The sequence below is a fragment of the Triturus cristatus genome, chromosome 2_1, assembly GCF_964204655.1.
Source record: "Triturus cristatus chromosome 2_1, aTriCri1.1, whole genome shotgun sequence".
Classification (NCBI taxonomy): domain Eukaryota; kingdom Metazoa; phylum Chordata; class Amphibia; order Caudata; family Salamandridae; genus Triturus; species Triturus cristatus.
This window is the reverse complement of record NC_140581.1, coordinates 262,099,777-262,126,331: the sequence shown is the minus strand read 5'-3', so window position 1 is coordinate 262,126,331 and position 26,555 is coordinate 262,099,777.

The following is a 26,555-nucleotide window of genomic DNA, read 5'->3' as shown; positions in this document are numbered from 1 at the left end:
ACGAATGAGGAGCTGGGGGTCCTGGTGGATGAGGTGCTCACACAGTACCCAAGGCTATATGGTGCCCAAAATGTCGTGGTAATTCCTCAACAGTGGGGGGTTAGGGCAGGGGGGCACACATGTCATTGGACTGATGCAGTATGTGCCTGGGAGTGTGGGGTTGTGTCATGCACTGCCTGACATGCTGTCTCCAGGGGGAAGGTGTGTGTACCCAATGCCACAGGTTTGCCTGCCTGCACATGTATGTATGAGTGACCTGTGTTGTGTTGTCAGCCATACAGTGACGCAGAAGGTTGTTCATGCAGGAGTCAGGGCAGTGATTGCTTGGCTAAATGGCTGTGTGTGCCCCTGTAGTCCATCTCAGTGTGAGCCCAGCTGGCCAGCACACTCCCCCCCACAAAGACAAGGACACATCACTTCACTTACAGAGTATTACATCAGTCTTTTCACATTGCACTCCAGCTATAGGCCATCTCAGCACTGTAGATTGCACATGACCGGCCCTGTGAAGAGGATTTTGGATTTGTGAGATCATGTTCCTCAATGTGACATCCATGACACAGTCATCTATTCACAGGGCAGGGACATTGAGGGCTGCGCAGTCTTGGACACAGTGAGTCTACCCCCAAACTCAGGTTGATATGTGATGTATGTGTTGCTCAACCCAACAATGGACTGGAGATGTGGGCAGGCTACATAGGTGTTTCAGTGCTGGCATCCTGCATGTGTGTGAGATGTGCAAGGACTGTGTTCCCACTCACACCTGCATGCATTTACATCAGCTTTTCCCATGCAGATGTACCATGTGAGATGTACTCTAGTCTCTGAATGACATATCGTTGGATATGTAATGAGTTTCTATCTTGCTGCTATACTGATAGATGTCGGTACATAACACTGAGTCACTGATTATTTCCCTCTCTTGTCTCCCATGCCTGCAGCTCAAGGTACACCAGCATAAGGCCTTGTGGAGGGCCATTGCAGTGAAGGTGCGAGCTCTGGGGTCTCAAAACGACAGCGCACCCACTGCCACTAGAGGTGGGATGATATCAGCCGGCTGGCAAAGAACGTGGCGGAGATGACCTTGGGGCTGCTTCCTCGCACTGCCCGTTTGGCACGGCGCAGCATGACACCACTAATGGGGCGCATCTTGGCGGTGACACAGCCTGAGCTGGATGCACCTTTGAAGGAGCATCAGCAGCAAACCAGGGGTGAGCATTTGGGGAGGGTGACTTTGGCTGGGAGTGGCTGCATGTGTACAGAGCCTGTGCCAGAGCTGGCCTATGTGATGTTGGTAGTGTGATGCAGCGGCATGTAAGTGGCTGCTGGGCTTGGTGCCGGTGTCATGCATTTGCCCTACCTGCACTTACAAAGGTGATTTGGAGTCTTGGGAAACCCATGGGAGGGAACAGCAGTGTGCCCGATCTGAAAGTGCCTTCATCAATGCGTCCATTGCATGTACCCAGATTGGGGAGTCCTAGACATCTGACAACAATGTTCACCAGTCTTTTTCACCAAAGTACAACATGGTGGGTGGCATGAGCTAATGGCCATTGTGGACTGTCATGTTGTAGTCTGTGTCTGTGTTGTCCCCTCCTGTTCCATCCAGATCTGTGATTGGCAACAAGTAGTGTGCCCTCATCATGTCCCTAGGTGTGCTCAGAGCTAGTTGTGTGTCTGTTTGAACAGAGCCACAAGCAGGGTGTTGTGCTGTGTGGTCATCACATGGCTCACTCATGCCTGAGTTTCTAGTTTCCACGCACTGTTTGAGTCTATATAGTGAGTTGGCAAGATGTGATTGCACAGGGTGGTGTGCAACATGTAGATTTGGTCATCTTTTGTTATGCATTGCTTGCATATGTTTGTTCTGTTGCTGCCACTGACCTGGCCCTACATCTCTCTCTCTCTCATGCAGCATCTCCTGTGGTCACAGAGGGACAGGAGACGGACACCAGTGGGCGTGAAACTAGCACAACAGCTACACAGGACCCCAGTGACACAGATGTCACCAGCGCCTCAGAGGGGGACAGGAGTCTTCTGGAGGAATCCCAGCCTGAGACGCTAAGCACCACATCATCTGATGCCAGCGGGGATGCATCCATGTTGGTGGGCACAGGGAACGGGGACTGCATCATCTTCCACCACACAGCGGACAGTGCCCACCCTCCCAGACACTTCCTCTGGTGCTGCCCGTGTCCGCCTCAGTAAGAGGGGAAGAGTGTCCCTCACCCCTGGCACAGCTGCCCCTCTACACCCTGCTGCCATCAGTGCTGAGTCTGTGGACCTTTTGCACCAGCTGTGTGTAGGCCAAACAGCTCTCCTCAATGCCTTCATTGACCACGACAAAAAATAGGCCCAGGTAGTTGCTTTCATGGAGGGCATACATTCAGACGTGGGTGGGCTGCACCGGACTGTCCAGGCTTTGTCCTCAACAGTGACGTCTGCCCTTCAACAGGCACATACTCACAGTCCAGCTCCAATCCCTTTGTCAACCCCCCTGGCAGTGGCCACGTCTGACGATAGTAACCACGGTCCACATACATCAAAGTCACGATACAGCACACGAAGCACACAGCAGCAGCAACCCAAGTGGTCCCGGTCGCAGACACCATCCCCACAGAAGACCAAAGCCACCCCAGAGCGCAGAGAGAAAAGCCTGTCAGGCGACACCAGGGGACAAAAAGTAAAGCGGCAGACCTCAGGCACACATGCCTCAGAGGCATCCCCATCCAAGGAATCTCCTGTCCCTAAATCATCTCACAAAGAGAAGCATACAGTGTCTGTGCCCAACAAGGAGGGGGTGCATGCCAAGGGTACACCTAGGAAGGGCTCCAAGGTAGATTCACCCACCACCTCGTCTCCCATTCGAAGCCCAGTGAAGCAGGGGAAGGAGGGCACCTAGTAAACCGGGAAGGGGGGGCACAGGCGAAGCCAGGCAAAGCGTTCCGCTGGGTCCAGCACATCACCAGTGGGGGTGCCAGCGTCTGCCCCTGATGCAGCTTTGGTGGTGAGTGTTCCTGTTGTGTCCACACCACTTCCCATTGATCCAGAGTCAGTCAAGCCATTTAGGATCCCCAAGAAGTGGAAAGGCATACCTCCACAATCTCCCAGCCACACCGTGTCTCCCGTCTGCATGACTCTGCCTCCACGTGCCACTACATCACCTGGTCCAAGGAGCCCTCCGGCTTGCCAAGCCACTGATAGCTCTACCTCAGCTGTTCCGCTCTCTCCCCGGTCAAGTGCCCCGACAGTCCCTGAGACACAGCCAGCTCCCAGTCCGCCTGACAGCCAAGTCTGAGTGTTAGTCACCCTCACACACCTGTCTCTCACACACATAGGCCTGTACTGCACATTGTTACCCACTGACTGTGTTGCTGACCATGGAAAGGTACAGTCACACACATTCCCTGGGCAGCTTCTCATGAACCTACTCTGCACTTTGCCCTGGTCACTGGCCTTGTTGTTCACTGCTGTTTTGACCTTGCCTGTGCAGCTTCTCATGGACATACTCAGCACTTTGCCTTGGCCACTGGATTTGTTGTTCACTGCTGTTTTTTCCTTGCCTGTGCAGCTTCTCATGGACCTACTCTGCACTTTGCCCTGGCCACTGGCCTTGTTGTTCACTGCTGTTTTGCCCTTTCCTGTGCAGCTTCTCATGGACATACTCTGCACTTAGCCCTGGCCACTGGACTTGCTGTTTTGCCCTTGCCTGTGCAGCTTCTCATGGACATGCTCTGCATTTTGTGCCTTGTTCTTCTCTTCTCATGTTGCCTATCTGTGCAATATGTGAATAAACACAGTTGCTCCTGTTGTCTATTTTGTCAGTGTCCTTACTGAATAAAGTTCTTTTCCTGTGTGTATATGGTTTACTGTGCCACATGGTCTGTGTGCTACTTCAACATAGTCAATTTTTGGGCTCACTTACTCAATTTTTATCAGGGTTAACAGGGTCTTCAGTTCTTCCTGACCCAGATGCTTGTGGGGGCAATGGTGTCAATTTTCAATGGGAAGCAGTTGTCATTTACTTAATTTGTTCATGTTGGCTGTATTGTACACATGTCAGGTTGGGGAGCACTGCCAGCACAGAGTGGGTTTCTGCACACAGTATTGCAGGCAGGCTGGCCAGGGTCATCATGTATGTGTATTCTTCCTTTATGTGTGCCCAGTGGTGTATGTGTGTGGTCATCTTGTGAGGCCAGTCATCCTAGTCCCATGGCTTACTTTCCATGTGTGCTCTTGAATGGTCAGGTAGTGTGCAGTGTGGAGGGGGTGAGTTTGTGGGGAGTGTTGATGTGTGCATGCTCCTGCATTGTCAACTACACACGGGTCACCCAGGAGTTGTATGCCTGTTGTTTTGATTGTTCAGCCCTGTTGATGAGGTTGTATGCACATGTGTGAGTTGTATGTTGTGCACTGTGCAGTGTGTTGGTGTGTCCTTGCAGTTCTGTCTGACTCCTACTTGTTGTTTTTTGTCACTTGTGGGTATTCAGAGTGTGTGACTGGCAAGTCAGTGTTGTGTTTTGTTGCACATCCATGTGTCTTGTTGCTGTTTGTGGGGACTGTGCAGACCTGCTGTTCCACACTGCCATTGTGGTTGTGTTTTCTCATGCATTGCTGTCACATGGTGCCTTCTTGCCTCCAGTGTGGCATGTTGTGTGTGTCGTCATACCATCCCCTATCTGTGCTTCAGATGCCAACCCATTGTGGGTCTGCACTCCCTCTCTTTGTGTATGGTACACTCCTGCCATGTCCCCTACTGACATGCAGTATACTTCACTTTGGTGTCAGCTGTCCCCTTGATTTACATTTTTGTGTGCCTCCCCATCACTTCACTTGTGACACTGTGCTTTGTGGTGCAGTTATTTGGCCAGGGTCAATGTGTCACTCAGGGCATTTCACCAATGGGTTGTATATGATGTTCTGGTGCTGTTTGTCAGTCATGGTTGCTCCTATGCAGTTCAACTGTGTGTGCTGCCCAGTCCTCTGGTCAAGTTGTTTCCACCTTTGTGTCCCAGACTTGTGCATCTGTTGGTGTTGTGTTGGATGTATGTGTGTTGGCTGTGTTACTGATTCACTTCCTGGGTGTGCTGTTGTCTTTGTAATGTGCTGTATGGTGTGGGTTGCTGTTCTGTCACTGATGTATGTGTGTGGCTGTTATGCTTTGTGTGCACACACTGCTTATTGTGCATGCAGTGCTGTATGTGCATGTTGCCTTGTCATTGCCTGGTGTGCATCCCATGATGTCCTGCTGTGTTTGCTATGTGATTTGTTTGCCTGTGCATCTGTTGTTTTTTTGATATGGCTGTGTTGTTCTGTGATGGTGCACTTCTTGCGTGTGTTGTGGTATGTTGTCTTTGCATTGTTCCTGAGTGTTGTGTCTGTGCTCCCATTGCCTTTCCACAGTTAAGCTACACAGGGCATATGTGGTCTTGTTGTGGTTCTGTGTGTGTTTCTGTTGGGTTATGGGTTATGGGTTTGTGTGTTGTTTTTGTGCAGACATTTGTTGTGGCATCCCTGTGTGTGTGTCATGGTTGTGGTTACCCCCAGGGTGTGTGATTGTTTGTGTGTGTATTGACTGGCAAGTATTGCCAGCCTTCAGTGTGTTTGAGACTGGTGTTGTGTGCTTCTGGTGTGAGGGGGTGTCATGGAGTGTGTCAATGGGCCCTGTGTGTAGGGCTGCTGGTGTACTCCTGTGAAGTAGTTGTATAGATGTGTGGCTGTTCACAGTTTGACTTCAGGGCCTTCCTTTCATCTGTGTGGCTATACATGGTTTGCCTTGCTGTCTCCCTGTGTTGTTGCACTGTGATGTCTGTGGTTTGACCTCACTGACTGTACCAGCCATGTGTGCTTTGATGGTCTGAGGGTGTTTTCTGTTCCTTGTCTTGCATGTGATGTACACATGCTTGTTGTGTGTCTCCTTGGCCTTCCATTTGTGTGCAGCCCACTTTGGTTTTCCTATTTGTTGTGCTACATTGATGTTGGCATGTGGGGTGTGTATGTGTCTGGGTGGCCCTGTGGTCTTTGTGCCCTGCCCATGCCTGGCACTGGCACTGCCTTCTGCATTGTGCACATGTATTTCCTTGTGTTCACCTCTGCGGTGACGTGACCGAGACATTGCTGCATGGTGGTGGTAGCTGTGTGTCCAGGATGCAGAGGGGTGACTTGGTGGCAGGTGGGTGATGTAGCAGGTACAGCACCGGAAAATCGTGTAGAGCTGGATCCATAGCGGTCGTGACTGGGTGATGTGGACCGGGACTCTGGTTTCGCGCTCCGCTATCGAGCTTCCGCCGTCTCTGGTTGGGCGGTTTCTCTGCTGCGGTGTGTCTGCTTGTTTGGGGCATCCTAATTTGTGGAGCGGGCGGACATCATTCCGCACGGCGTAGAGTCTCCATTGGCTCCCACTGCCGCGGTGGCGGGCGCACTTTTGATGGCGGTGCGCGTTGCACCGCGGCGGTCGGGAAATGGGCTATGTTCGGCCATGCTAATATGGCGGACGTGAGGACCGCTGCTTGCGGGTGGAAAAATGCATTTTTCCGCACCGCCAGCACCGCGGTGATGAAACCGCCCAACATCCTAATGGACCCCTAAGTCTTTTTTTTTTTACGGAACGGTCCATCATCTGAAGAAAAGGTTCTAATGTACCTGCAATTCTCCTTGAGTTCCAACTGATGATATCCTTTACCAAATCAAGACGAGAGAAGACTTTTACACCATTCAATCATGTCTGAGTAAGGCTTTCAAGTTCATTTTCAACAGCTTCCTGTAAATGAAATGCAATTTATCTGTGTCTTTGAGCAATAGGACTGATGTCCTCATCAATGTCTCATTGTACTTTGATAGTCTTACGTTTTCCCAACCCATGAAACAAAAATGGGAACCGACTTATTATTTCATGATGATCATTCATGTTATAGTTCACTGATTTCAGTCCCATATCAGCAGCTGTGCTGAAGCTGAGCAAACAGGCACTTGATGGCGTTCCTTGAAGAACATGAATGGGTGCTTCTACTTTTGTTTACTTGTGTTTCATCATTGCTACAAATTAACCTAGTCTTTTTGATGGCGTCGATGCAGCTCATGTATACACTTTAGTTTTTGGTACCATAAGTCATGCAATGGAGACAGTTCACTGTTTCTCCTAAGGCATAATGTTTATCAATGCACTACTGTCAATAAAAGAAGTTATTGAGCAACCTTTTATTTTTAGTGTAATCTTCAGATAATGTTTGAATGACTTTGGTGCTTTTTCATGGCGACTTTTCCTGCATTTGCCTTCACATTTAGCCAGTCCAACATGCGCATGTTTTTCTGAGGTAAACATCAACATTGCACAACCATCTTCTTCACTTTCCCTTGATACTGAAGAACCTTTTGACAATGATTTAGAAGATGATTGACTTTGTTTGATGTCGACTAGCTTCAACTGGTGTCACTTGGCCTTGTGGGACCTGCGTCGAACGCTGCTTCTGTAATGTACGGGCAGTCATTTGTCTTCGAGCCATGATCCACTTTTTCCTTCACCTTGTAAACCATTGCAAAATGGCTATCCTTCCTACAGCCTTTGCAAATCTGTCCAATGGCGGGACATATACCGTTGTGTGGAATGAAAATTCACCCCTGAAACACAACTTCTTTTTCGTGGGAGATATGAATTTGTGTCCCTCTGTCTTGTGCTTTGGCTAACTTACTATGTTCCTGACTGACTCACCTGGGGCACCTCTGGCCCCCATATCAGCAGCTTGTTGATCAGTACACTCTTCAGCTCTGCAGCCACGAGAGCTCGCTCAAGACTAGGAGTTTCTCTCAGTAGTCATCATCTTAATGAATATGATAGGCATTCATCAATTACTCTAGACACATAGCTTCCTCATCATTAAATCAATTGAACTTATAGTGTTTGATGAGCGTACCCAGTCTTTCAACAAATTTGTCAGTGGTTTTACCAACTTTCTGTTGTTCTTGACTGGAAACGTATCTTTCGTAATCAACATTTGGCATTGGATTGAACTTGAGATTTAATGCTGCTTTGATCAGACAGTATGTAAGTTCGTCAGATAGCAGCATTTTCTGACTTCATTTACACCTTTGCCAGCAAGATTCTTAAGGTCTTTGATAATCTTCTTTTTATCTGCTTCTTCTATGACATCAATTAAATCATCAAATGTCTCTATTCAAACAGTCTATATGTCACCAATATTTGGCTTTTTTGCGGTATGGAATGGTGGTGGTGTGTAAGGAAGGTGGCGGCATTGTAACCATTTATGAGATTGGCTGCCACTGAGGGTGGAGTTCCCTCCAAGACTGTCTGTTGTCCGCTAGGACCTGCTTCATCCAAACCATCTCTATGGCCTTGTGCAGTGCTGGTCTTTGGGTCATCTTGAACAGTCTGTGGAATCTTGACCTCCCTCTTGGTCTCCGTGGGTGCCCATCACTTTCCTGTAGATCTTTAGAGTTGTTCTGAGCCGCCACCTGGCAGCTTTGGTGGTGGGCACTTCTTCACCCAGCATTGTGGTATGATGACTCTCAGTAATCGGTTCTAGTAAACAGATGACCATTTCTTGTATCTGGATGTTTGGTTTTAAGCATCTCTTTGTGTATTGTCTAACACCTGGTTCATTTCTGCATCACACCGCTTTTGATCACAATGTTATCTTGCAATTTGCTGTCACTATTTGCTGCTCTTTCAAATTCTGGTTGTATACCCCTTTAACGTTATCACTACATATGATGTATTGCTTTAGGTTGTGTAGTAGCGTGGTGCCTCTTTGAACGGCCTTCCCAGCAGGTTCTTTCCCAACGATGTGTAGACCTTTCAGTGAAGCCTTCGTTATCCTCAAATGCCTCACACTGGCTGAAGTTGTGCTTTGACTTTACATACCCAAATGTTGATTCTGTATTTCGACTAAGGCACATATGGCACGCACCAACAGTTTGCTGAACCACGGCAAATTCTCTGGCAGAGCACTATTGATCTTCGGGTTACCTATCCCCTATCTAGTCTCCAGTTGTAGTGTTCTCCACAGGCTGGGTTCCTGCTAATGACTACACCACATAGAGAGCTTAGTCTAACATGTCTTTATTTGTCTGCCTCTATCCGCAAACTCGACATTCTAAACCTGCATTTACTTCGCTAAACTCTAACGCTTACATCACAGGTCTATGGAGTCATAAGGAGCCACTAGGTGTTCGTCATTGCTACCTCACATGACACTACACAGTACATAAATTAAAATAGCAAGAATATAAATAAAAAAAAATAAAAAAAATCTGTTGAAAAATACAATGATTTAGAAAAAACATACTACTATAATATAAAAAACTTGCAGGAATGTACAAAGATAAGTACAGTTTATGGACAACCGACGTTACATTTTTCACTAGTGAATAATGCTTTTACATTACATACATTATGCAAAGGAAACAGACTTGGCTCAGGATTATATTCATAGACACTGTGTTAGATGTCCAATATTAATCACATAACAGCAGTACATTAACTTGATGCTTAAGTGAAAAAAAGAGTTGACCAGCTGATCAAACACCTGCATACACTATCCTCATTCCAAGGAAGCAACCCAGTTCCCCAGAGAAGGATGTATGCGAGGGTTGAGATCCATCTGCAAGAGCCTCAGCATATGGAAAAATTGTGCAGCACATAACAGACTACAGTAATCTTGCACACAACTTCAGTGGAATGCAATACTACCACCCCCACATTACATTCAAGATATCTGAATCACAACTTCAGGACCCCAAAAGTGCATTCACTAATGGCTGGTGTACATATATGTGTCTTATTGTACATCCTCTGAAATACTGTGGTTGGACGACAGAAGGGTGTGAGGAGATGGGGAGAGAGAGCACAACCAACATCACCCTAAGGGACAATAAATATTATTTAAAGGCACTCTGTTCTACTATAAGTAAATTTTGCATCCCTAAGTACATGCAAGTGTGTGTCACAGTCAGTTGTGTTGATTGCGTAGAATTCATTGTTAAAAAGCCACAAAATAATGCTAGCCCTTTATGGGGAAATATTCTTTTCCAGAAGCCACATGTCACCAAAAGCACTAGCAACCATGCGACATACTAAATGTGATTAACAGGAAATAAAGCTGTAGTGACAGCTTTCAAAAAAGGCAGGAAATGCATCTTTGAAGCAGCCCCAAGCATCACAGACAGCTTGCAAATTTATAGAGTGCCAGCGGGGTCTGTTGCTGAAAAGGTGTACGATGTTTTGAGGTGTCCAAAGTGCCATATGAGCACAGTCAGTGGTACCTAGCACACGAGGGAAGTGGCCAAACAAGTTAAAAAGCTGAGTCAATCTTTGCCTTTCATCCAGTGACTGTGACATAGCAATGGCCTGGTCAACTCTTCTGTAGATGCATCTCAGGACCTGATGCAAGCATCAGGACTGGCTTGTCAGATGCTACCAGTATTACAGGACACCCTCTGGAAAGATCCAGAAGCAAACAAATGTAGTGCAGGTACTACTTTCACTTTGGAAGGGATAGCTTGGGAGCGACCGGTAGATGAATCAAACTCCTGTTCCTACTCTGCAACCATGTCTAAAATGACAGATGGTAAGCAATATCTGGAAATATCTGCATCCCTGGACATCCCAAAGATGTTGATCCTTTAAATGAAAATCCTCTCAATGCTCCTCCTAAAATAAGTACTACTTAAAAGAAGTTGCAAACCCACAAACACATTCCACAACACAGTGAAGGCAGGAAAGAGTTTGTTTGTGCAAGATCCTTTTTTGTGCTCAATCTGTATGTGATTGCTTTATGGTGTAATCCAAATCTGGTGTAGATGTGTGGTGGAGTTGAAGGGAAACCCTAAGGGGCATATTTATCATATTTTTGCGTTGCCCTTGTGTCACACAAGGTAATGCAAGGACAATGCAACACTAAAGTCAGACTTACCTGTGGTGCTTGGTAAATCTTGAGTAACGCAAGGCAGCGCAAGTGGCTGCTTTGCGTTATTCTGCACCATCAAGGCGTTCCATGGGTGGAGCATGGGTGTTCCCACGCATCCACCATAGATTTTGACACATTACCAGATTTACCATGACTGTTAGGCCTAGTAATGCGTCAAACCCTTCCAAGGGTAGGCATGATGAGGAGAAATATATTAACAACAATCTAGCTGCATTGCGTAGTGAGACGGTTTGATAAATCTGGGCCTAAATACATTAACAGATGGGTTGCAAGTGTTGAAAACAGATTTCAGTATTTCAAAAGTTTGTTTTTCACAATAATAGACTTAAAAACACATTTTAAGTTTAATTTATTGAAACTATTCTGACTGTGCATATCCAATTTGATACTGAGTTTAACACTGTCTAAAAATAATTGTGCATTCATGTTTTTATTGCTCAATGCACATTTGAAGATTGATTAAAATAATTAAAATGCTTTAAATGTATTTAGTTATAAAATAACATTATTTTACGAATACTGATTACAAAATTATAGAAATATATTGGTATGTTTTTTATTGTTGAAGTTTGTGGCTCCATATGCTAAGAAAGGCTGTTGCAGTGCTAGGGTTTTTCCATGTGTGGTACTTTACCTTCTGCTGTTCTTTAAATTTATGCTGTAGTAAATATAGATGTTCAGTTTGTGAATCTCAATAATCTTGCTATTTTGTGGGTGGGTGCTACTCCTCTCCTCTTTAAACCCGCCACTGCCAAAATCACTCCTTACTCCTCCCTCTTTCACTCACCTGTAGTAGTACATCTGCCTCCTTTTCCACCCATTTCCCTTGTCCCTCATACATTTATTACTAAAATCTTTACTTCCGTGTGAAGAGACTCGGCAATCAAGGAGGAGAACAACGCACAGAACAAAATAGGACCGGCGAAGGTGTAAATTCTGCACGTAGATTGTGAATAGAAATTTGTAGTACACTTTGTAGTACTACAAAATGTACCACAAAGTTCAGTATGAGAATCAGGCCCTATATATGTAACTACCAACATATTGTTTACAAAATATTGGGGAGCAGAATATCTTCCATAAAAATGTAAGTATATCGAAATATTCATATACATATATTAAACTACTAAATCAATGTCGCAGAGCAAAACGCAAAGGTGCATCCTCGACTGGGCAAGAAGAGCCCATATTAGTCAACAAACCACATACCACTGTGTTCAAGAATAAGGATGCACTCACATGGGCAGCAAACTTAATATGTTTTTTATATTTTACATAGTTATAGTTAGGGTTTTCAGAGATAGGAATTCCTCTGAGTTTTCACCATTAATATCTTTTCACTAATTTGACAAATCTCCACAAAACTTAGCAGACCTATACCTCTTTCTACATTGTCAGAATTTGCAAAGTTTTGCTGAGATTCATCAAGGGGTGCAAAGAAAACTGGGGGTTACCAAAACACAACTGGGAACCAATGTATTTCCCATTGACTTTGTACTCATGTGTTGCCCGAAAACGGCTTGATGGATTTGAATTAAATTTTGCAGCATTACACATCATTGTGGGCAGATGATCCTTTAGGGTACTCCCGGTAAGTACAGTAAGTTTATTTTTAATTTATGAGCTATTTTAACTTTGTGATATCTGTAGTAGCTGTATTTTCACAAAATGTCATGGTGTTTCATGGTATTTCGCAGAAGTACCTCAGTAAATAGGGATGACAAGGCATTATGTGATTGGCTAATGACTGCCTTTACAAAATTCAAAAGCAGCCATGTTGTTTCTAGGTGCACTTTGTCTGTGTTCTGCATTACGCCTTCCGATATAGGTGAGTTTTAGGCGTGATATGTTTCCCCTACCTATTACCTACTTTACTAAAGTGGTAACAGGTAGGGAAAAATATTAACACACTTCTATATATTTAAAATAATATACAGAGTTCCACAGTACTTTCTCGCAAGTACTAATGTACTTATAAAAACATTTTTTCAACAAACATTAAAAAAAATTAAAGTACACTGTAATACACTATATTTTACAAATATTGTGTACTAGAGTATTTTCTATTTCTTAACATATTTAAATATGCACAAAAAGTCTCTGCAGATCTGCAGTAAGACCTACAAATGACTACGCTATGTAAACTTTTTTTTACAAAATGTGTAGTTCTCCCTCAACTGCTGGAAAATTATATGAAAATGTATAAATACATTTTTCTATTTATCATTTTCTTTTGAACTTCATATCACCCCAGCTGTTGCAATCTCAGGTGACCCCATGGAACCCGCCCTCGCACCTTCTGCCCAGACAGCTTCCCAGCCACATGAACCAGGGCTTAATACCTGTATTTTGGTTTTGAGGTGCAATCATAGGATTACTCCGATCTCCGGATCCAACCCACCACTCCATTTTAGGAAGTCTATCCAGATAGTATCTGCTTTATCAGGGGAGCAACCCAAGTCCATCCTGCATGACCAACGTACAGCTCTAAGCCAGTCCTCTGGGTGAGGGGCCACCTCATCCAGACAATGTTTGCAAATCTCTCCTCTTGCCAGGAGCACAAGATAGAAGGGAAGCCCCCTCTGCTTCCTGTCCAAAAAGGCTAAATGACTCTGTTTCCATACCCATTTACATCAGCACCGAGCTCATCTCAATTCTGAGACCAAGGATGTCCACATCTTTTACAGTTTGGGATCAGGGACAGTACAAATCTAGATAGCCTCTGGGTTGTCCAATATATTCTATTATTGGTAAAAAAATGTTTCTTTTTTAAATTGGCTGGCTTTACTGTAGAGAATAACAGTTTCAATGAAATTTGCCATAGATATGGGCGCTCTGATTCTGGACTGACTCCCTTCCACATCCCACCAGGTACCTCCAAAAATCAATCCTTAGCTGCCAGGAGCTTTTGGTACCATGTAGCGATCTCCCTACTTAAAGGCTGCGTAGCTTGCAAAAGTGTTTCTACTTCCCAGGCCCGCCTATCTCCAAAGTAGTGCTTTTATTCCAAGAGGTGAACTGTATGTACTTAAATCTAGACAAGGAGCCCCCAGTCTTTGCCTTGAGTACTTCCCAGTGTAAAATCCCTTGCACTGTAAAAAGATCCCCCCAGTAGGCTATCCCGGCCTCCCTCAGAGGAAGGTTCAGCCTATCCCGTAAATGTTCTAGAGTGCCCCAAGAATCCTAAACCGGGAAAAAGCAGAGTAGTACCTGATGCTAATAATCTTTCTGACTGTGTACCAAAGGCGTAGTGCAACTTTCAGGACTTTCAGATGCACCTTCTTAAAAAACTTGGGAGCCCTGAATGTATATAAAAAGCCTGTAGATACCAGCCCTATCACCATTTCTTTTAGAATCCGTCCCCATGTTGAGCTATCCGGAGTACCAAAGAGCAGCCTACAACTCCTAACATGGAAAAAAGACATACAATAGAGGTTTGGATCCGGTAATGCAAAGCCCCTTTTTTCTCAAATTCCTCCTTAACATTTTCCAAGAGAGCCTAGTCCCCCCTGAGGCCCAGATAAAGCTAGTAATTTCCCCCTGTATTTTCCCTACATCTTTTTTAGGAAGCGTAGGGGTAATACTGTTGAAGAGATAAGTCAATTTAGGTAGAACCGTCATTTTATTCAGGTCCACAGTCCAAAAATCAACAATGGCAAGTTCCTCCACCTTATAAGCTTATCTATCTCCTTTGCTACCCATTCTAGATTATGTGCTGGAACCGCTCCCAGTGTATGGACTACTGAGATGCCCAAATACCTTAACTCACTTGCCGCCTGACCCCAATTGGTGAGATTCCAGCAAATAATGCCCCAAATTCTTCCGCTAACGTTCCTACCCTAGGTATAGTCTGAAAAGGGTCAGATGTGTAAATGATTAAATCGTCTGCATACAGCGCTATTTTGGTTCTTAGTTGTTGTGCAGAAAAAGGGATTACCTGGGGGTGTTTTCTAAGAAGCTGAATGAAAGGCTCTATATAAATAGCAAACAAAAGTGGGTAAAGCGGACACCCCTGCCTCGTACCCCAAGTAATCCTAAAACTCTCTGTCAGAGGTCCATTAAATAGGATTTGCGCTGTCCAATTTTCAAATAATCTCTGTAGAGTCATGATAAAACACAAGCTAAACCCTAGTACGACCAGGACCTGCCACAAATACACCCAGCAAACCCGGTCAAAGATCCTGCCCGCAACTATTGTGGCAACAGCCAATGGGATCAAACGATCCATTGCCAGATCAATACACCCGATTAACTGCTGTGTAAGATCGTAGATTTGACGCTTAGGAATAAAGCCTTTTCTGATCCGGGTGAATTAGTTGTGGGGCCAACTTTACTAGCCTACCTGCTAAGATAGTAGCAAAAAACATATGGTCAGTATTCAAAAGAGAAATGGGCGATATGACTCTGCCTTCTTTGGATCTTTAGCATGCTTCAAAATCAGTACTAATGTAGCTTCCTTCCATGAATCGGGGATCTGGGCATTCTCAAGATAAATAAACAAGTAAAACAGTTTCCCCAGAACGGAACCCCCACCTTCTTTAATATCTTATATAGCTCTGAGGGAATGGCATCAGTTCCTGCTGCTTTCCCGTTCTAAGCCTGACTCAAATGTTCCCAAATTTCATCCTCTGTTAATTGTTCTTCAAGGGACTCCCTTCATATCTCTGTGAGCCCTGGTAAGATCCTATCCCGGAGGCACACTCTAACATCTTCCAAGTTCGGGGCAATCTACTTGGTGTATAATGCAGAAAAAGGGAGGCTAGATGTTCTTGCATCTCCCCAGCATTTTTAGACACATCACACTGGGAGTTAATGCTGAACTCTTTAATATTGTTCCGTGAACTCTCTGATCTGGATTTCCAACCCAGGAGTGCTTTAGGTGTCTCCCCATACTCAAAGACCTTCATACTATTGGCTTACCACCTATCCCTGCATTGCTTATCCAACTTAAGTTTGCAATTTAGCTTGGCATCCTCTAACCTTTTTCTCACTTGTTCTCTACCCTGCAGGATCTTTGCACCTGTAGGGCAGCCTCCAGCAGCCCAATTTCCTCTAGGACATTGCATTTCTCTATCTCTGTTTTTTTTGTGGCACACCCTATATTTTTGCAAAACACCTCTTATAAATGCTTTATATGTGTCCCCCACTATTGTAAGGGAAGCTGACTCCATATTATCGGCACACAAATCACTGCTGATCTTTCCTAGGGACTTCAGTGTCAAGGAGAAGGGTGTGATTGACCGTCCACCTTTCTCTACCACTCGGCAAACGCACCTCCTGGTGCACAACTGATGGGGAATGAAGTCCCCTTGGCTGCTGAGGGTCCTTAGGGGCCAACTACCCCTCCTGTTACCTCCAGTACGTCCCACATAGCAGTATTGCTGAGAGGTTCTCGGAGGTCATGCCCCTTTTCTCCACCACTGTGCAAATGCGCCTCCTGGCACACTGCTGGTTGGGGGATGAAGTCCCCTTGGCTCCAGATAGTACTTGGAGGACAACTACCCCTCCTGTTACCTCCAGTAAGTTCTATAGAGTGCGATTGGTGTGAGGACTTCAGAGGCAATGCCCCTTTCTTCACCACTCTGAAAAATCCACTTCCTGGTACAAGACTGGTTGGGGGAATAAGTCCTTTTTGATGCTGAGGGACCTTGGAAGCCAAGAAGCGCTCCTGTTACCTCCAGTAAGTCCCTTACAGTGGTATTCCTGAGAGCTGGTCGGAGGCCCTGTCCAGTTTCTCCACCACTCTGCAAATGCAACAACCAGTTAAAAAAACATAAAGAAATTCACTTAAAAAACCAAAGGTTACATGGACGTTATAGTTAGGAATTAGATTTTGAAAAACCTTAGAAATTCACTGAGAAAGTCAAAGGTTACAGGGATGTTATAGTTAGGTTCAGATTTCTCTAGTACAAAACCAGTGAAATTCAGTAGTTATAGTTACCTGAGCTAACTATAACTTACTCTCCCGCAATGCATTGCTTATGATCTGACATATTACATCACTCATGACATGGTCAGCGACATCACTGATGACATTACTGATGACATCTCAAACGCACGGTGGTATTGAGGCCGCAATCTGCTAGCGGTGGCCGCAGCCGCCCCCCGAAGCATATTACAAGCTTCCTCACTGCCACACTTTTCATGGTTGCCCTAGAGGTGGTGCCTTTATGCCATGTGAATGCACACGGGGGGGCACTACATGTGCCCCCTTGTGTGCATACACACCAGTATTTGCATGGCATGGACTACAGTAGTCCATGCCATGCAGGTACTGGCTTTGACATTCCCACTGTGGTGCCTTTTATTGGCACCTCTCTGAGAATGCCAAAAACCGCCCGCCAGGAGAAAACTCCTAATCTGATGGGCAGTTCATACATGGGTTTGACTGAACGGGAGCGGGGCGGTCCCGCTCCCACACTGACAAACTCATAATAAGGCCCTTAGATAACAGTAGAGAAAGTGTTGGAATTTGGAGAGGTGAGATTTACTACTCTCACTCCAATGTAGGCAACAGTAAGGAAAGTGCTTTCCCAACTCAATGAAGAGGTTAAATAGAGCTGTAACTGCCAGAGCAATCTGGCTAGCCAGTAAAGCTTTAATTCTGGGTGGACAAAGGTCCATGGGAGAAACAGATTTAGCTCTTTTAAGCACATGTTGCACCTGTTCCAGGGTAAAAGGCTGGAACGTATCCAGTCTATCACACCTGGATCTAAAAGCGTGGGAATCCATTTGCTCCACAGTCAGTAAATGTGGCATACTTGGAAAGTTATGAAAAATCAACTTGATCTTATCTTCGAAATAGTCTGCAATAGAATCGCATAATTCTTGAGAGGGTTGAAGACGCTGGGAGCAGGCAGGAGGATGAGTAAATGTTAAGAATTTTAAATAACTCTTTGAAGTTATCTGCCTGACCAATTTGTGTGTAAATATAAATTTTATGTGCTCTTTTGATGATACGATGATATACTAAGGGGGAACAACAAAGAGGGGGTTGTATTTTTCGCAGGGTATGGAGTGGCGCTTGCCAAATAGTGTGAAGTTAGCTCACATATGAATTGTGGATGCGGTGCTACAGGTGAGGGAGAAACCCCTAAACCCTCAAGTCAGGACCAGGGTCCGTTTACAACAAACAACAGATCCTGTGCACACGCATATGAGTGAAAAGACAATATATAGTGTAATGCAACGCAACACGGTCCCGGGATCACAGAGAGACAGACAGGATGTACTCCCCTGAGCTGTTTATTCACGGCATTTGGCGACAAATTGATTTGGTCTTGCCTTGATGGGGCGCACAGATACTCCATCCAAAGAAAGGAAATGCGGCTAATATTGCTGGGAATAAGATGTTGTCTTGAGGATTTAAATTGCATTACCTTACATTTGAGATACACAGAATTAAAGGAGAACCTTTCAACGCCGAGAGAAAACTTTCTTTAAGACCCAGTGGGTCGGAAGTATCACCAGTTGCAAGGTCCAAAGATTTACTCTATTCAAGTACAGCCCTGAAGAAGTCAAGGGTTTTACACCCCATTGACGAAGCACGTGTTGGCTGGCCTGTGAATTAACACACGATTAAAAATCAACACTTCAAGAAAGAACATCTCCTTTCATCTTTAATTACTATTAAACTGTATATTGTCTTTGCACTCATATGCGTGTGCACGGGATCTTTTATATACTAAAAGGGCCTCCTTTTACGCCTTTTTGTCCTCCAGATAATAATTACAATGCCAATGACTTTCCAGCTGCTTACAAAGCGCTTTCCCTTCTTTCAGCTCTGCAGTATACCAGAATACAGAAGGTCGGTGAGAAATATTAGACCGAGTTCTTGAGGGCACCAGACTGTTGCAGGCTAAGTTTAGTGCGGCCAAAGTTCTGCCAACATTTGGTTGACTTCTGAATCTGTCCTAGACATAGGTGAAGTGAAGATTTCAGAGAAGGCAGTGGGGGATGCACGATGCCAGCATCTTCTAGTGCCCTTGCTGCTGACATGTCTCAGACCTAGAATTAATCATCTGAAAGATAATCATAGTGTCAGTCCACATGAGGGGATGGGTGGATCACATTGCAGATTATTTGCATTAGTGAAAATCAGATCTAATGTGTGACCCACTGAATGAGTGAGCCTGAGATTTTCTGCTGCAGATCCAAAGTCTCTAGATCAGCTAAAAGCTGGGATGCATCCATAACTGAAGGATCATCTCAGAGATAGTTAAAATCACACAGTAATAAAACAAATTGGGCAGATAATACATGAGTGGTTACATTCTTGATAAGGCAATGGCTAAAGTCTTTTTTGGGCCCCAGAGGGCGATAGATGAAGGCGCCTTTCCAATGATTGTTTGGTGAGAAATCTATTTTAAATATAAACATTTCAATCCAGTCCTTAATGAAAGAGTCAATAAGGAAGACTTTGCTAGAGTCTCTGAAGAGGATCGCAATTCACTGCCTATTCTCTAGGGCTATGCTGCCTTTTATCCGCCAATTGTGACTGATGCCCTTCAACATAAGCGACACTGGTAAGCAATTATAAGCGTTGCCTTAGTTTACAACCTTTTGGCACACAAATATGCTCTAGTATCTTATCACCAATATTGTTTTTGCTAGGTTCTTCACTACCTGCATTAAGACAAATATTTGGTCAATTACATCAGTCAGTTCTATATTCAAGGTAATAGAACTTTATCTATATCTTGCTATGTACTATTTGGGAGATGAAGGTCTTCGCATCTAATTCTATAGCCTTTTGCACCGGCTCTTACCACACTTTCTGGTTTGAATTATATATGACCTTTCTGATATTTACCATTAAGGTTGCTAAATTGCAATTGCAACATACACCACACCTCACTTAAAGTATGCATAGCTATTATATATACTTTTTCTTCCGCTATTTTTGCTTTATTTATTAAACGGTGAAACACAGCATCTATTCTATCTTTAGCTTTTAATTCTTTTTTTTCTTTTCTCTTGTGTGGCATGATATTGGATTTAATTGTATAGCTTGAATCACTTGTAAGAAAGTAGGACCCGCAATTTGTAATTCAGATGCATTTATGTATATATCTGTAGGATTCACATCAAACATGGCTTCCTGATGAAGGCTCCAAGCCGAAACGCGCTTTGGACACTACCAACTCAGCCATGATGACATTGATTGTATATCCTGATTAAAATAGACATCGCATGTCCATTTTTGAAAACCTATCCTTAGCATTTTGTTTATAAAAATTAAATATTAGGTAATAATGTAAATCATGTGCAATTCTAGCTATCATTGATATATATGCAAAAAAGAGACAAGTGTTGTTTTATTAATCAATCGAGCACATGTTATATAAAATTTACACATGTAGACATTATCAGATTTACAGTGCATGAATGAAGAAGAAAGTGTGAATTGGAATAGCTTAACATAGGACCATACTAATGGAATAACATGAGATGTACTGTATTTAAATCCTGTATGTGAATAATTAAAGATACATATTGATTGTTTAGCACTAAATCCTGAAAAAATGAGAGGGGAAAAAGTTTTTATATTGTTAAATAAATAATAAAAATACTTTTGTACAGCAATCGCATCTGTCATACATATTGTTGCAGGAAGAAAATTCCTTTAAGGACCACTGAATATTTTGTTTCCTAAATGTTTTTCACTCAAATGCCACTGAATAAGTGAGTCTGAGATTTTCTGCTGCAGATCCAAAGCTTCTAGATCAGCTAAAAGCTGGGATGCATCCGTATCTGAAGGATCATCTCAGAGATAGTTAAAATCGCCCAGTAATAAAACAAATTGGGCAGATAACACATGAGTGGTTACATTCTTGATAAGCCAATGGCTAAAGTCTTTTTTGAGCCCCGGACGGCGATAGATCAAGGCGCCTTTCCAATGATTGATTGGTGAGAAATCTATTTTAAATATAAACATTTAAATCCAGTCTTTAATGAAAGAGTCAATAAGGAAGACTTAGCTAGAGTCTCGCAAGAGGATCGCAATCCAATGCCTATTCTCCCACTCCTATCTACTTTAATCAAGCGATAGTGCTGAGTGAGAGTCTGTGTAATAGAAGGTATTGCACTGGGACTTAGCCACATTTCCGTAGAGAAACCGACATCTGGCATACAGGAAGAAAGGAGATCCCAACATTCAGTGGCATGTTTAGGTAAAGATATTACAGTACATAGAAATTTCTTAAATACCTGAATGGAATGTGCTGGCTGTGAAGACGAGTGCTGATGTAAAGTACAAGAAAGTACAAGAAAACAAAAACAATGGTTCTGTCAGGTTAAGATGTAAAGTACAAGCCTTCCCAATGTTTTCAGGATTGGAAATGCTAGATGCTATATCATTTGACCTTAAGCTACCCATTGCATCAATTTTGAAGTAGTATTTTCACTTGATGCAGCTCATGTGGCCCTCTAACACTAGAGGGAAACTACTGGAGGAAGTGTGCTCCAAAGAGAGAACAGGCCTGCATCTTTCTTGCATTTTCAAAAGGGATTTAGAGGAGTAAGTAATCATACTGAGACTAACCGTAATAGAGGAAGAGGCAGGGGTCCTGGCTCCAGGCGATGGTTGGGCACAGACGGGCACAGATGGGAATGCCCGCTGCGTGCATCCACTGCATGCCTGAGCCATTGTCTATTTATAAAACCGGAAGTATTAGGTGCGGCAAACTAGACCGCTGCCTCCTTAATATAAAAAGTGCAAGTGGTAGTGAAGGCCATGAGTTTGTCTACCTCTGCTCTTTTTTTTTTTTTTTTTTTTTTTTATTGGTTTTATTTCAACAATCAGTCAAGCTTAAGCAATATTAGACAGCAAAGGAGGGAAAAGAAAAACCATAATACATCAATCCAGTTAGTGATTGGGTTCCAAATTTTTAAGCCTAACATTTTTTTCCTTGTCTACCTCTGCTCAATCGGGGAAAACCTGGGGTGGACCTGGAGGGCAAAATAGTAATCAGGTGAATCTAATTTAAACAGAATTTATCTGGGTTTACACAAGTGCATACAGAAGTAAAAATAAATGTTAAGATCTTAAATAAGTAAACCCCTTAATACAACTTCGAAATTCCCAAGCAAATTATCTGAAATCCATGCAGTTTACAAGAGACTGACGGCTCTGTTCAGAGCTTGTACTAACTATAGATGGCAAGATTAATTTGCTAAATCTGCATTTCGACCACATGGCGGCCAAACTGGACAAAAAAGGGGCTCAAATAGGTGGTGCGGAAAAGCGCATTTCGACTGTGGAGGATGGGCTGCAGTCTGTCACTGCCAAGTGTTTAAATATGGAGAAGGTCGGGGCGTGGCCTGGCGTCGGCCAAGATGGCCGCGTAGAAGGAGAGCTCCGCCGAGGCCGGGACGATAGTCCGAAATATCCTGTATTGATCCAAGAGTTACTGAAATAAACCTGTCTGTACATCTATGGGAAGCCTTCTGCTCTTGGATGCGCCTATTTCCGAGGAGCTGTGCCCTAAGAACACCGAAAAACATGACGTAGAAGGCGGAAGAACAGAAGTGCGCGGCGGCCTACGGAGCATGGGTGTGGTCTCCGGGCGGCACGTAGGGGCGACATCCAGGAGGCGGTGGCGACGCCGCGTACTTCCTGTGCGCATTGGAGTTCAGGCCCTAATGCCCTGAAGCCACGCTGCCATACCCGCCCGGTACTGATTTGGGCGCCGGGTGGTGTTGAGTGGCTGCGGACCAACGGAGGTGGCGGCCCAAGAGAGATCCAAGGACTGGGGCAGATTGGACCCCCTGAAGTGAGCAGCGGCCCCCAGCGATGTGGAAAGGTGAGTGAAGGGTGGGCCTATTGCTGTGGAGGTGTGGGGGGCCCCCTTCGCCACCGTGAGATCACCTGGGTGTGGCCCAGATGCCGTGGCCGGGCTCTGACAGCAAGCGGCCTCGCCTACCCGAGGCCCCGAGTACCGCTGGGGGTCCTGGATGACAGCACATTACGGCAAGTGGTGACAGCAGGGCGAGGCTGTCGACCACCCTCCCCAGGATTGCTGCTGAACATGGGCTGAGTGAGGAAGTCTTCCCCGTTCCGATATTGATGACCCGGGCAGCATAGAGACTATTGCCTGTATCCTTACACCGAGCAATAGAGGTTGAAGGCCTGGAAAAAGCGGGGAGAGCCCTACAGCGGGGTATGTGAGAAGCCAGAAGGAGGGGTTTGGAGAGCCTTTGAAAGCTGATAGCGATAGTTCCAAGGCTACTGGTCCAAATTCTGCCCCTTTCAAGAGGCAGAGGGCATCTTAGGAGTTGAGTAGCGCCCTCCACATGCGCGGATAGACTTGGCTCAACTCCCTGGGTTGCTGGTGAAGGGAGTGCGACCTAACAGAGTGGACTGGGCCTACATAACTGCAGAGCACGTCAGCGGCCTCCCCACCGGCGTCTGGCCACGGGGTTTTGCAACATAGGCATGACCCAGTACTGGACCGTGGCACTAACCACTGGCTGAGGGTTGTTTTGATCGATAGGGTGCTGACCCCACTTGAGAGAGTGCGCACCGGTGTGAAGTTCAAGGCGCATATATCCCGGGGAACCGGCTGGACTGCTGAATGAGACTGTGGCTGGGCGGGACCCAATCTGAGCATTTGCCTACAGGGCACACCCGGACCCTTACCCCGTTGCTTGCTTCTGGCTTGCTGGTTTTGGTTCTCCTGTGGGACGAGTGGGGACTGCATTCTGCTGGACCGGGGACGGATACATAATGAAGCCGAAAGTATCCTCGCCGGTCCAATCGAATAAATAGGACAAGTACGCTGCCACGAGACAACCGCCCTCGGAGGAGGGCGCTACAGGTGGCCAGGCTGATACTTCGGGACCGTCCCTTAGCTCCAATATGACCGCCATTCAGGTGCTGGGTACGACGCTTGAAACTAAAATTGATAAAGTCTCAATTGAAATGAATCTTCTCAGGGCCAATATAAACAAAACCTCGGAGTGAGTCACGGTGACGGAGACAAACATCTCAGAGCTCCAAGCCTCCACATGCAAACTTGAAGAGAGAGTCCAACAACTGGTTCATCAACACCGGCAGGTGGCCCTGAAGCTGGTGGATCAGGAAGGGCGGGCCCGTCAGAACAATATCCGCGCGGTGGGGGTTCCAGAGGGGGCAGAAAGCCCTAGAATGGACCTGTTCCTTGAAGATTTAATATTGAACCACTTAAAGCCCAAAAGACTATCCACCTTCTTCACAGTAGAGAGGGCTCATAGGGCCCCGGTCCCTCCACCGAAGCCTGGGGCCCCCCCTAGAACAATCATCGCCTGGATCCTCAAATATAGGGATCGGGATACTATTCTGCAGACGGCTCGACAACACAGCGACCTCCCATACGAAAACACAATGGTGCCGTTCTTCCCGTACTTTACTCTAAAGGTGCAACAGGAGCGGTGCACCTTCGACGGAGTGAAGCGATCGCTAAGAGATAGGGGCATCAAATATATGATGTTTTTTCCGGCTAAGCTTAAGGTTATCGCTAATGGGAGGTCATGGTTCTTTACGACTGCATCCGATGTGCAGGCCTGGCTGGATGAGGCGCAACCACAAAAGGAGATGCGGCCGCAGAAAGACAATCTACAAGTGAACAGTAGCTGGAGAGATACTCGTGAACGCTCCCCGGGCTCCTCTGGCAGACACGAAGGAATGGATTTGCATGACCGACACTTCCAGCGATCCAGATCATTGAGCCCAGTGAACTCCGAATCGCAACGAGAATAACCACACCGTTGCAGATATCTTATTTGGGGACTGATTGCTGTGTCATGTAATGTATACTATGGGGTTGGTTAGATGATAACTGCACATCTCAAGATGTATATCTCTATAGATCTACCGACACACTTAAAGCCCAAAAGACTATCCACCTTCTTCACAGTAGAGAGGGCTCATAGGGCCCCGGTCCCTCCACCAAAGCCTGGGCCCCCCCCTAGAACAATCATCGCCTGGATCCTCAAATATAGGGATCAGGATACTATTCTGCAGACGGCTCGACAACACAGCGACCTCCCATACGAAAACACAATGGTGCCGTTCTTCCCGTACTTTACTCTAAAGGTGCAACAGGAGCGGAGCACCTTCGACGGAGTGAAGCGATCGCTAAGAGATAGGGGCATCAAATATGTGATGTTTTTTCCGGCTAAGCTTAAGGTTATCGCTAATGGGAGGTCATGGTTCTTTACGACTGCATCCGATGTGCAGGCCTGGCTGGATGAGGCGCAACCACAAAAGGAGATGCGGCCGCAGAAAGACAATCTACAAGTGAACAGTAGCTGGAGAGATACTCGTGAACGCTCCCCGGGCTCCTCTGGCAGACACGAAGGAATGGATTTGCATGACCGACACTTCCAGCGATCCAGATCATTGAGCCCAGTGAACTCCGAATCGCAACGAGAATAACCACAACATTGCAGATATCTTATTTGGGGACTGATTGCTGTGTCATGTAATGTATACTATGGGGTTGGTTAGATGATAACTGCACATCTCAAGATGTATATCTCTATAGATCTACCGACACACGGTAACTGTTTTTCTCCTGGACTTGGGCTAGAGTGGGACCTTGCGGAACCATGGGTGGGTGATGCTCGGCAACCCCCATTTTAGTTAACTGGTTCTTTGGCGACAGGCGCTCTGCTTGTTGGGGATGTGGGTAGTTTCAAGCCTACGCAGCCGGGAGGGGGGCTGGGGGTTGGGGAAATTCTTTCTTACGTTTGTGTTGTATTTGCTTCAGCATCATAATGATCTTTGCACCGCTGACCTGGGTGGCGGGACACCACACAGATACATAGGGGTGGGGGGGAGGGTACAGGCTAGGAGGTTAGGGGGGAGGGAACTCAACAATTGTCTTATTCTAATTGCTTCAGGACATAGTAAACATCTGAAGGTACTATCCTGGAATGTGAATGGTTTGGGCGACAAAATCAAACGGACCATGGTGCTGCAATACCTTACGAGACACTCTCCAGATGTGGTGCTCCTCCAGGAGACACACATGAAGGGGAATACCTATCTTGCTCTTAATAGGTCCGGGTACACGCTGGCGGTACATGCGGGATTTACAACGGGATCCAGGGGCACTGCGATTTTACTTAAGAACACGCTGTCTCTGGTTAATACTCGCTCATGAGCGGATCATATGGGAGACTATGCTGCACTATCGGGGACATGGGAGGGCCTAACCCTTATCATTTGCTCAGGATATGTCCCCCCAGATTGCATGGGAGGACAATTCCGGACCTAGGTGACCTTCTAGATATGCCAGTGGGCACACTTATCCTAGGTGGGGACATGAACGAGATGATGGAGGCAGCCAAAGATTGAGACAACAGCTCCCACAGGGCAGGGGGGCTGCAACCGCTAAAGGGCTTTGTGAATGCACTGGGATTGGTGGATCTGTGGCGTCTACATAACTCTTCGTCTAGGCAATACACTCACATTTCCACGGCAGCGGGTCACGCCTCGACTACATATTTACGCATGCAGCCTCGGTGGGCCTTTTCCAGGCATGTTGCCACATGGCCCGTGGAATCTCGGACCACTCTTCTCCAGTGGAGGTACTTGTACTGGGACCGAAGAGGGATTGGTCCTTACCC